The following is a 13,324-nucleotide window of genomic DNA, read 5'->3' on the forward strand; positions in this document are numbered from 1 at the left end:
ATTTGCAATTCTTCATTCATGTTACACAGGCAGAATGAGACAAAATCAACGAGATTGGTAGAGACTGAACGTTTTGGAAAAAAATCCATGCAGGTCCGAAAAAATGTATTGTTGGCAGCTATCAAACAAAGCGGACTTTTCCATTTTACTATTAATCACTATGGTAGCACTTTTAATACACAACTCACTTAAGTGAAACTGAAAATCACTAAACTTTCGCTTTTTCGCTTATCAGCAGCGCAAAACCATGACAAAAACTGTAGATCTTCAGCGTCACTTATTACTAAATCATTAACAAACTAAATTGGCTACTGTCACAATATTTGTTATAGTTCATGATATTTGTCGTTACAGTCATGAAATCATGAGTCATGCTAATGATTTCATGAAATTTCCAGCTTGTCGTTGTCATGATTTTTTATTCAAGAAAACAGAAACACGTGTAGAATTTAAAAACCTGACTTGCTTTGCCGAAGATTTGTCAGCTAATATTTCCCTTGTCGTTTCTCTAAACGCCGCCTACAAGGTACTCTCCCAGATCCTGTTACGCCGGTTAACACCGATAGCACAGGGTTTCGCAGGGAATTACCAGATAGGCTTCATGGTGACTCGCGTCACTGCGGACCAGAGTTTTACCATCCGATAGATCTTGCACAAATGTCGAGAGTACAACCACGCATCACAACTCTATTAATTTCAAAGCAACATACAATACAGACGATCGAGACCAGCTATGGCAGATAATGTATGAACACGCTTTTCCGCATAAACTAACGCGACTGATCAGAGCTACATTGGATCCAGTGATGCATTACGTGCGCATCGCCCCTTTGAGATGCGGCGAGGGTTGAGAGGTGACGGTTTATCAGGCATGCTGTTCAACATCGCTCTTGAGATCCGATAATTTTCAACAAGCCTTTGCAGATGACTTTAATATCATAATCAGAAACTTTGCGACGGCGGAGACAAACTACGCCAGACTGAAAGCGGAGCCTAGGAGCATTGGGTTAAAGTTAAAGGCGTCGACCAAATACATGAAAAAACAGGCTCAAAGGATAACCGTTGACTGCAACGAACCAGCAGTGGTGGATGAGTTCGTGTATTTGGGGTCGCTGGTGATCGCCAACAACAATACTAGTAAGGAGATCGAGCAGCACATTCAAGCGGGAAATCGAGCCAACTTTGCCCTTCGCCAAACGCTACGATCAAGAATCATAAACCGCCGCAAGTAGCTGATAATATACAAAACTCTTATTAGACCTGTAGTTCTTTATGGACTTGAAGCCGTATCGCTACTCACGGAGGATATAAGCGTCCTTGCCGTGTATGTGACGGAGTACAATCTGAAAGCGGAGAGTGGCGAAGGCGTATGAACCAAGAGTTGCAGGCACTACTTGTAGAGATTCCCATCGTATACCAGGCAACAGTTGGAAGACTACGTTAGGCCAGCCACGTCCCATGGATGCAGTAAAATCCGTTCTCTTCGAAGGCTCCATTGGCATCAGGAGTAGAGGGGCCCAACGTGCTACATGGCTCGACCGGAATGAAGCCGACCTGCGTGTGTCGAGACACCCAACGAATTGAACGAAATTGAATTGAGCGAAATGACTAAAATGGGGGGAATGGGGATATTTCACCACGCTCGATGAGTTTATCGAAATTATCTCAAGTTCTAAACGAATAAAACCATATTGTTCGGGCAAAGCACTGATTCGCCGGATCGTGGGGTCAGGTAAATGTACCGTCTGTGATATTGATGGTTCTAAGTCGACATTTGCTGGTTTTACAAATGAGGCACCTATGTGCTCCAATGTTTATTGATCGGGATAGATACTTTCCTTTCGAATATTTCCTCGATTCCTTCGTTGGATTCCATCTTCCTAATTTGGTAGCAATGTTTGAGCTTTGAATATAAAAGTTGTTTAAAAATAAATTGAAGTGCTACGTCTGTCTGATATAATGAGTAAATTTTGCAGCAAAGATGCTCAATTGCGGCTCAAACAGTTTCAAGAACTTCAATTATATTTCAAATAACGCTCCCGTATGACCCACATGAAAAAATCTCCGCAGCACTAAGACGAAATTGTTGGACGGATTTTAAACTGTACGACGAATTTAAGAAATTATGAAGAGATGATGAAAATTGAAGTGGCTTTCCTTACTACGAGGAGAATTAGCAATAAACCCTATATCCTATCAGCACGAAACAATTTTGAAATTCTAGAACAATCTCAATGTTTAAAAAAAATTCTAGCCTCCTACAGTACAGAAGCAGTTTGGCACATTTTTGAGCTGATTTCTTGTTTAATGAAATAATTAATGCAAAGTACGAGTACACACAAAAAAAGGCTAAATGAGAGCTTCGACGAAGCCGAAAAATTGTTGGCAAGCTTTCAAAAGGTTCAAGCAGTCATCTTAACCGAAAATAGCGCAGACGACCAGTACCGATGCCAAAATGATGTAATTTATGAGCCAGTATCACTTTTCACGATAGGTATGCTGAGGAACGCGTCGCAGTTCAACAGGTGACTTCTTCGAATTGACTTGTGCGATGTGGCATTTGCAAACTCTACCGACTGAAACGTTAACCTAGAACAGGGCGATAAACGCGCTAGGTCCTCTGGATAAGGAAGAAGAAATATTTTCAAGCAAGACAGCTGCGTTATGTTTAGTTTGCATACTAGAAATGTGACGAATCTCTATCGAAAGTGAACCGAGAAGAATTTGTGAGCCAATTAGTGTTTGAACTTCCCTTTCATCATCATATTACTCTAGGTGAGTACGAGATAGAATCTTTCGTGTGACATTAATATACGAACGTTCCAGTACAAAGCTTTTATACTAAGTGTCTGATATTAAATTCAAAAATACTAGGCTTCGATCGATTGAATATAACTTTGTATATTAAATTATAATTAGTAAAATAGTTTGTTTCAATGGAGCAAAGGCATTTTAAAGGTTCAGCCGCTTATTTCGCTATTTACAGGAATCAAATGGAACAGGTTTTTTCTTCTTATTTGAAGCAGGAAAATTGTATCCATTTCAACCTAGATCGTGTCATACCCGTGTTTAAGTTACGTATCCCGGCCACTTCAGCCAAAGTGTTATTCCAGCCACTTCAACCCATTGCCCTGCCTCGGTCGGTCGTTTGGTCGGGAAAAGTGCAATGTGATACTTATTATTTCAGGACAGTGCCAGACAGCGCTCCGCCAGTAGGTAACTAATATTGAACCGCCTTGTTGTTTGCCTTCTAGGGCACGGCACACAGCGCAATCTGACCTACAATGGGAATCGTTCGACTGTCGTTGTGGCGCAGCAAAATATTAACGCCGATCCAATTGAGGCGTTTCGAGGAAACCGATTCCGTCTGGTCGGGTCTGGTCAGATCCAGGCTAATAGGAAAGCCAATATCGTTGCGGTAATTTGTTTCATCCTAAATAGCACCGTTGACGTAAATATGGTTTTCCATGGTACGTCAAGTGGATGATGTTCGATAGGGAAGGAAAGAGAAAAACATGCGCAAAGTGGGTGCTGTACTACTCTGGAAGGGGTTTCAAATTTCGCCTTTTCCCAAACCCACACTTTCTTCGACACGATTGACGAGTTTGTCGAAAGCGAGACGAAACGAGAAACGGAGAGCGTACGTAAGCATGCGCTCTCGTCTTGATCGGTTCTTACCGTATGGCGGAGCAGAAGATAAACTGAACCAATCAGATAAATTTAAGGGCGGAGCTTGGCTGAGAGATGTTGATCGTCGTGTGCTCTCTTGAACGCGGATGCAAGTGTTGAGACAAATGGTTCTGTTTTTTTTTCGTTTTTTTATGATTGTTTAAAAGTGCAGGTAATAATTTAGTAAAAAAAATAATAGTCAACTTTATTTAACAGGAGACAATCCGATCTCTTGTTGTGACTCAGCGTAATTCGGAAATATTTGGAAGCTTCTAACTCTTTTACTCGGTGAAAACGCCTACAGTTATGCTAACTGGGAACAGATATTTTTAAGTTGGTAGGGATGTACCGTTTTGTGTTTCGTTTTATAGCAAATATGTTGATTAACTGCTCTCAAATAGAAGTGAAAACAATATTTTCATATAATTGCATGAGATCAATATGCCGTCCAATGTACAAGACATTTTTCAGTTGATCCACTAGAGTGACTGAATTTCGTTAAAGTTGTCTAGAATCACAGTAGGCGCTAGTTGCCAGGTAAAGAACATTTAGTTTACATCATGTTGTCAACGTAATAAACGCATCGAGAATCGATCCTGTATGCTGGTAATGAATTATTCCAAACACCAGAGTGTTCCCAGACATAAACAAAAGGTGGGGCACACGACCACATTCATAAGAATGTTTTGGCCTAGAAAAACGGAGTAAACGTAGAATGGCGATTAAGGCGTAGAAATGGATTATGGCGATATGTTATGCGAATAGCGGTAGATGGGCTTTAAATTGAACTAGACTTTAGAGTCTAATTTAATGGACTTGAATTTAGACTAATTTGAACTTGAAGTTTTACTTCAAACGGAAAATGGACTCGAAATTAGACACAAAGTTCTGCTAGTAATACAAATTGACATTTTTCGTCTTATTCTCTCACGCGCTTTACCGTCAAACGGGGTAACTTGCAACAGTTCTCAACTATGAGTGCAAGTGAAAATTTATCTGTAGTACATTTGAGGACATTTAATTAATACAAAGTTATTAGGTCAAGCATAGAATAATTTCACATATTGAGAAAAAATATGCGATCAATATTGGCTGTTGTAGAATTTTTTAACTAATTTGTTATTGGTAACCCCTTGAACGGGGTAACTTGCAACAAGCAATATTTTTTGGAAGTTGAACGAATTTAAGGATTTGTATGAGTTTCTTTTGACTTGAATATGCAAATCATAATCCGACTTGCGATTTTTAATGCTTTTGCTATAAATATACGCATAAATGTCCTATGTCACGTTGGTGAAAAAAAATTATGAGCCCCGTAACGGAAATTACTTTTATATTATTAATATAATTAGAAAAATCTTTTTATATTATTCATGCAGTTGATATTCCTTGTATGGATCCTTTAGAGATGCCTTCCTTAAGGACCATTCACATATTACGTAATGTACTTAGGGAAGCGGGAGTTGTGTAATAACGCATTACACGTCGTAAATCCACTATGCAAAATCGTGTCATGAAGTGGAGAGGGAGAGTTAAAAATCATCGATATCTTGGTCCCGTAATATATGAATGTTCGTTACGTCACGGGTGATCGTAAGTAGACAGTCATATTGCTGGTCGTCTCAGTGGGGATATTTTCTTTTTGGCCTCTTCTATGGCTATTTTCAGTATATCCAGAGAAAAACTGGCATATTTCCGACTTACCGAAAGTATCTTACACTTTTCATGTGTGCGTTAGTATTGTTTGATACAAAATTAAATGATAACTTGCCTCTTGAAGCTAACGGAACACAGCTTTTTATATCTACCAGCTGTTGTAAGTTACCCCGTTTATGCACTTGTTTTACGAATAATGTGGTAACAAGTAAGATAAACAAAACTAGTCATCATAAATCGATTATTCCTTATTGTTCATTTTGCTATAAAAAATGTATGTTAGGCTTCTTTTATTTGAAGTACCTGTGGGCGACACAAACGTTTTACTAATGAAAAATCGACGATGAATTTGACACCATCTTGTGTATTTTTTTAAAAATCACCAAAACAGCAGAAAATCAACATAACAGTATCTATGGCTTCTTTGAACTGTTAACAACAAAATTCAGTGACTGATACAGATTAAAAATTAAAGTAACATATCAAAAAGTAGAGTAAATTGAATCGATATAGTGTTGTTGCATGTTACCCCGCTGTTGCAAGTTACCCCGTTTGACGGTACCTGTTTTTTCAATCACCTTTTCACCTTTCCAGTCCCCGATCTCTTCTTTCATTGTTCTGTTTTTCTTCGTTTTTTGTTCCATTTTGTTATTTTCAATCCTGTTTTTCCTCATGCTTTTCAGTCGATTTTGTTATTTTAATTCCCGTTTTCAGTCTTTTCTCTTTTTTCCCTCTTTTTTTCGTTTTCAGTTTTAGTATTTTTCCAACACTTTCTATTTCTTTTCGTTTTCGATTTCTGTCAGTTCTCTTCTCCCCTTTTGGTTCCAGAAAGACTTTCTGGCTATTCCACGTGTGACTTTCTTTTTCCCTTTCCATTCCAGTTTTCCTTATTTACTTCCCGGTGTTTTTCTTCTTCCTTTCACCCTGTTCTTTAATAAATTTTTCTTGTTATTCTTTTTTTCGTTTTTATCCCTTTTCTGGCCCGTTTCTTCTTCTTTTTTGTGTCGTTCTTTTAATCCCGTTTTAACTTTTTTCTTTTGTGGGTCCCAGTTTTCTTAACCATTTTGAATCAATCAAGTACAAATACTTCAATATCTGAAGACCTTGTGCCAGTAATGAACCCATTTCAACGTTACATATGTGTTTACCTTTTGTTCTCTCGTTTTCCTTTTTTCAGTCCCGTGTTTCTTGTTTCATTATTCCGTTTTTCAGCGTTTCCTGTTCTATTTTTTCCTATTTTCAATCCAGTTTTCCCTCATGCTTTTCACTTGCTTTTTGTTATTCTGGTTCCCATTTTCAGTTTTTTCTCTTCTGTTTTTTTTCCTTTTTTCTTTTCCAGTTTTCGTACTTTTCTAGCTTTTATCTCCTTCTCGGTTTTTGTTTGTTCTGCTTTTTTTTATTTTTTTACTTCGTTTTTTATTCTGATTTTGGCTACCTTTTTTGCTTTTCCTCTCTAGTTTCCCATTTTATCACCTTTTCCTTTTCTTTTCGATTTTACCCTTTTCTCTTTTTGTCCTATTCTCTCTTTTTGACCCGTTCACATTCCGTTTGACCTCTTTTAACCGCTTTACTTGTTTCCAATGATTGGGATTTTGGCCGTTCAGTCATTAAATTATAGTAGACGTTATATTTGCCTTTTACGCCAACGTTTCGATCCGGATTTGGATCTTCATCAGGGCTTCTACGAAAGGGTACTTTTATTAGCTGTTGTTGTCTGAGTTATAATTTGTTTGATACTTACAAAGTGTTGATCGTAAGTACCAAACAAATTATAACTCAGACAACAACAGCTAATAAATGTACCCGTTCGTAGAAGCCCTGATGAAGATCCAAATCCCGATCGAAACGTTGGCGTAAAAGGCAAATATAACGTCTATTATAATTTAATGACTGAACGTCCAAAATCCCAATCATTCGATATTTACTTGTTTCCTGTATAGGGGTTCTTATTTCTCTCTCGTTAAACTTGTGTTTTCTTTTGGTTTCTCTTGTTTTCTGTTCCGGATTCCCTTTCTTGTTTTCCTTTTTTGTCTCTCTCATTTTTCTTTTATCTAACTGCGGTTTTCTCTTTCTCTGTTCTTTTCTATTATTTTCCTCCCGTTTTCCGTCCCGTTTTTCGGCCTCTTGCTGGGTCGATTCCGATTTTGGTCTTTTCTTCTCGTTTCCAGGTTTTCCTGTAATCATTTTCTATCCCGTTTCGACTTTTTTCTTTTTTCAGTCCCGGGTTTTGTCTGACATATTGGTCATTTTTTATTCATTTTCAACCAATCAAGTACAAAAGATTCAATATTTGAAGACCTCGTGTCAGCAATGGACCCGTTTCAACGAGAATTACACATAGTGTTTATCTCTTGTTCTCTCGTTTTTCTTTTTTCTGTCCCGTGTTTCCGGTTTCGTTGTTCAATTTTTCTTCGTTTCCTGTTCCATTTTTTTCTTATATTTAACTAGCTGACCCGACAAACTTCGTATTGCCAAAAATTAACCTGTGTTGTACATAAATCATGAATCTCGGATGATCTTTGTCACAATCTCGAGTTTTGCAAGCCCCCAGTGGGCGGCGCTTCCGACGGCGGGTCACCGGCAACACTCGCGACCGTCTCGTCCTGAATGATCTAGTGTTACTATAGTTAGTTTTTTTTTTTTTTTTTTTTTTTTTTGAGTGGTTTTAACCCAAAGGGTCATTCACCATAGTTAGTTTTTGTGGTCTTGTATTGACTAATGTTTTATGGAAGAGTCTCGAATTTCTCGAGTTCGATTAGTTTCTGAGTTTCGCAAAAATTTCTGTTTTATTTGTATGAGAGTCCATATCCCCCTACCACAGGGGAGCTCCCATACAAATGAAATTCAAATTTCCTTATAACTTGAGAACTAATCAAGCAAATGGAACCAAATTTGGCAAGTTATAAGGAAATTTGAATTTCATTTGTATGGGAGCTCCCCTCTTAAAAGGGGAAGGGGTCGTAATTCACCATAGAAAAAAATTCTGCCAACTAAAACTCCCACATGCCAAATTTGGTTCCATTTGATTGATTAGTTCTCGAGATAAGAGGAAATTTGCATTTCATTTGTATGGAAGCCCACCCTCTTAAAGGGGAGATGGGTCATAACTCGCTTTCTAAAGAAGAGAGGGGTCTCAATTCACTATAGAAAAAAATCTTGCGTCTAAAACCACTTACATGTCAAATTTGGTTCCATTTGCTTGATTAGTTCTCGAGTTATGAGGAAATTTGTTTTTCATTTGTATAGGAGCCCCCCCCTCTTAAAGTAGGGAAATCCATAGAAAATATTCTTGCCTACAAACACTCTAGAACTAATCAAGCAAATGGAACCAAATTTATCATGTGGGTGATAAATTTGGTTCCATTTGCTTGATTAGTTCTAGAGTTATGAGGAAATTTGTATTTCGTTTGTATGAGAGCCCCCCTCTTAAAAAGGTAAGGGGTCCTAATTCATCATAGAAAAAATGGTTGCCTCCAAAAACACCCACATGCCAAATATGGTTCCATTTGCTTGATTAGTTCTCGAATTATGAGGAAATTTGTATTTCATTTGTGTAGAAGCACCCCCTCTTAAAGTTGGGAGGGGTCCTAATTCACCATAGAAAATATTTTTGCCTCGAGAAACCTCCACATGCCAAATTTGGTTCTATTTGCTTGATTAGTTCTCGAGTTATGAGGAAATTTGAATTTCAATTGTATAGGAGCCCCCCCTCCTAAAGTGAGTAGGGGTCCCAATTCATCATAGAAAAAATTTTTGTCTCCAAAAACACCCACGTGTCAAATTTGGTTCCACTTGCTTGATTAGTTCTCGAGTTATGAGGAAATTTGTATTTCGTTTGTATAGGAGCCCCCCCTCTTAAAGTGGGGAGGGGTTCTAATTCACCATAGAAAATATTCATGTCTTAGAAAACTTTCACATGCCAAATTTGGTTCCATTTGCTTGATTAATTCTCGAGTTATGAGGAAGTTTGCATTTCATTTGTATAGGAGCCCCCCTTCCTAAAGTGGGGAGGGGTCCCAATTCATCATAGAAAAAAATTTTGTCTCCAAAAACACCCACGTGCCAAATTTTGTTCCATTTGCTTGATTAGTTCTCGAGTTATGAGGAAATTTGTATTTCGTTTGTATAGGAGCCCCCCCTCTTAAAGTGGGTAGGGGTCCTTATTCACCATAGAAAATATTCTTGCCCTCGAAAACTTTCACATGCCAAATTTTGTTCCTTTTGCTTGATTAGTTCTTCAGTTATGAGGAAATTTGTATTTCATGTGTATAGGATCCCCCCCTCCTAAAACGGAGAGGGGTCCCAATTCATCATAGAAAAAATTTTTGTCTCCAAAAACACCCACATGCCAAATTTGGTTCCATTTGCTTAATTACTTCTCGAGTTATGAAGAAAATTGTGTTTCTTTGGTACAGGAGCCCCCCCTCTTAAAGTGGGGAGGGGTCCTAATTTACTATAGAAAATATTCTTGCCCTCGAAAACCTTCACATGCCAAATTTGGTTCCATTTGCTTGATTAGTTCTCGAGTTATGAGGAAATTTGTGTGGAAGCCCCCCCCTTTTAAAGAGGAGAGGAATTATAATTCCCCTTATAAAGAGGGGAGGGGTCTCAATTTACCATAGAATAAATTCTTGTCACCGAAAACACCCACATGCCAAATTTTGTTCTATTTGCTTGATTAGTTGTCGAGTTATGCAGAAATTTGTGTTTCATTTGTATGGGAGCCCCCCCTCTTAGAGGGGGGAGGGGTTTCTAACCATCACTAAAACCTTTCCTGGCCCCAAAAAACCTCTACATGCATACTTTCATGCCGATTGGTTCAGTAGTTTTCGATTCTATAAGGAACATACGGACAGACAGACAGACAGACAGACAGACAGACAGACAGACAGACAGACAGACAGAAATCCTTCTTTATAGGTATAGATTCTGTTTTACCTTATGTCATTTGTTGTTATTTTATTTTCTGGTTTTAGTTTCTTTTTTCCCTTTCCTCTCTGGTTCCTGTTTTAAACGGGAGATTATCATATTTTCTCCGTTTCCGCCCAAGTAGCACGCTTTCGGCACTTTTAGTTGCAACAACGTATTTATGACTGAAATTAGTCATATGACGGTTGCCACAATACATTTGTGCTAGTAGTGCGTTTTTCCTGTTTTTGTCTTCCCGTTTTAAATTCCATATTTCTCCATTTATATCCCGTTTGACCTCCTTTTCCCGCTATGCTCATTTCTTCTATCGGTTTTCTTTTTTCTCTCTCGTTATACTTCGTTTCGCTTTTGATTGCTCTTGTTTTCTATTCCGAATTCCTTTTCTTGCGTCGCCTTTCTTACCACTGGTCCCCTTTTTGTGTTCCTATTCTCTTCTTTTTCACCCTTTTTCTGAGTCCCAAAATTCCTCTGTTCCGTTTTTCGTCTTCAGTTTTCCCATGTTTTCAGGCTCGTCGCTCCTCTTTTCCCGTTTCGTTTTTTGTCATTTTCTATCCTGTTTCGTCTATTTTTTAGTCCGTTCCGTTTCTTCTCCTGGCTTTTCCTTTTTGTCATCTGTTTGCATTTCTTTGTTGCCATTCTATTTTATTTTTGCCTCGTTTTTTTCTCTTTTTCTATTCTTGTTACTCAATTTTATTGCTCCTTTCTTTTTCTTCCTTTTCTATCCCGTTTGTTATCCTTTTTGTCTTGTTGTATCTCTGTTTTTGTTTCTGTTTATCATCATTTTCTTTCTTGTTTTTTTTTTCGTTTTCCTAAAAGTTAAGTTCTCTTATTTTTTCCGTTCTCCATACTTTTTTATTCAGTCTCCACAGTTTCCTATTGTTCTCTCTCATTTTATTCCACTTTTTTCTCTTTTTGTGTCCCGTTAGATTAGACTTGAAGCTAAACTTGAAATTCAAACTATATAACTGAAATTGGAATTGGACTGGAATCTGAAACTGTTTTTACGCAATTAATTTACTTATTGCACAGAAAGTGGCGATTGAACTAAAAATTTGCGGACTTCTGGGTTACAGAAATTATTTTGTTACACATTAAATTTTACAGAGAACGTGGGGCTTGTGCCCTACTGTGCCCCAGTTTGGACAGCTCCAAACCTGAAAGTGTCAGAAAAGCAAAGGCAGCAAATCCTTAAACTAATTCGAAAATGGCGGCTCTTTTCAAACGGACCTCGAAGTGGCAGGTGTTTCGCAATCCTATCTTCAGAAAGCTTGGAAGAGGACTGGTTTGAAAGTTTCAAGAAACAATTTGTACCGGACCGTACCGTGAAAATCTGGAAGAAAAGAAACGCACGAAATATGGTTGCGTTGTTTATAAATGGTTCGAGCGAAAATGAAATTTGGCTGCCAAATAAGTGGGCATGTGTGAAAACAGTTGGCGCAAAAGAGATGGGCCGTATTCGGGACAAAGTTCGAACATTGTGGTGTGGTTAGTAAGGCTGATACTTACAAACAGCTCTGGAAAACTACATGATCAGTATTGAATAAAACTAATTTGTTTAAAGAGAAATTTAGATTAACGAATTGACAAGAAAAAGTTTCAAGGCAAAAGTGAATCACTATTGCAACTGTCATACTATTATGGAAGACGAAATGCTGTCCATTACAGCAAACATTTCGCACGGAGATACATGGCTAAACGATATTGATTTCACCGAAGATGGATCCCGCATGAATGCACTGCACCTCCGCGACATTCCGTGGCGGTTGAACTATTTCCTAGAAAGAGACAGTCACCAAACAGTCGGAGCAGCAACAGCAGCAGCTAATGACCATCTAACCAAGTGAGTCACACTTTGGAAAACCTTGCTGCCTGCTGTTTGTCGATGCAAATTTACACAGTCGAAGGGACCGAATTACGAACCAGTTACGAACGGCCGGCCGTTAAATCGGCGAGAATGTGTTTTCATTCATTAATATCGTGTCATCGTGTCGGAGTTTGTTTACTTGTTTCGAACTTTTCGTTTCACTCTGTATTTGTTTGCGTTTGTCACGAGTTTTCGTGTTCCGTTGCGTTGTGGTGAAGGTTTTGGGGACAACATTTTAACTTTCGAGAGTGTGTTGTTACTATCACGATTGTACACTAGTAACATTTCGGCAACACGAACAGGTCGACATTCTGAGAATCTTTTCTACCACGGAACTGCTAACAGATTATATGGAAAAATGCCCGTGTTTTGTGAGTCAAAACATAGATTTACATTTTGTAGGTGATTCAGAGAGGAAACCGTTTTAAGCTGGCCATTATTTACATTAGTCATCGAAATTAATTTTATTCATTAAGTCAAACCTAATTTTTTTGAAGCATTAAGAAATATGTAACGGATTAATATTAAACCCACATTAAATTGAATTGAATAGATAATTAATCATATTTAGGCGACGTTATCAACTACAACTGTTACTGCAATTGAAAATAAATTTTGAAATTGTTTATTTAAACATTAAAATATTCCAAAATAACTCTAACATCTTTACCTTTGGCATGACTGCGATTATTCAATAAAGGATATTCAGGTAACAATATGAAACTTTACAAAAAATCAATTAGAGTTGAATATATATGCTACCCCAGTTCATAAAGTAGAGTTCCTATTCATTTAAACCTACCTGTCGATATCGTATTTCGGTTAATATTGAACTGACAAAGTAGCGTAAGTAGCGAAATAAAATTATGTTCAATGCAAGATTCAGCAAGCTGTACGATACTCCTGTCTCTTTTGAACCTACCCTTGATCCCACGAACCAATAGCGCATTCATTTTAACTTTCTGCATGCTTCAAACTTTCTCAGCCGTTGAAAGCCTGTCTGAATTCGGTGAATCGTGTCACAACCTTGCACAAAAGTGTACAATTGTAGCATGCTATAAACTTAACATGAATCATTCAACAAGATAATTTTTGTTGGTTAAATTATACGAATAACTAATATATAAAAAAAATAATATTAGCAATAAATAACATTTCACTAGTTGCTTAATCTGATTGTCGAGGACCTGCTGGACGTTGGGATTG

The sequence above is a fragment of the Sabethes cyaneus genome, chromosome 1 (assembly GCF_943734655.1).
Source record: "Sabethes cyaneus chromosome 1, idSabCyanKW18_F2, whole genome shotgun sequence".
Classification (NCBI taxonomy): domain Eukaryota; kingdom Metazoa; phylum Arthropoda; class Insecta; order Diptera; family Culicidae; genus Sabethes; species Sabethes cyaneus.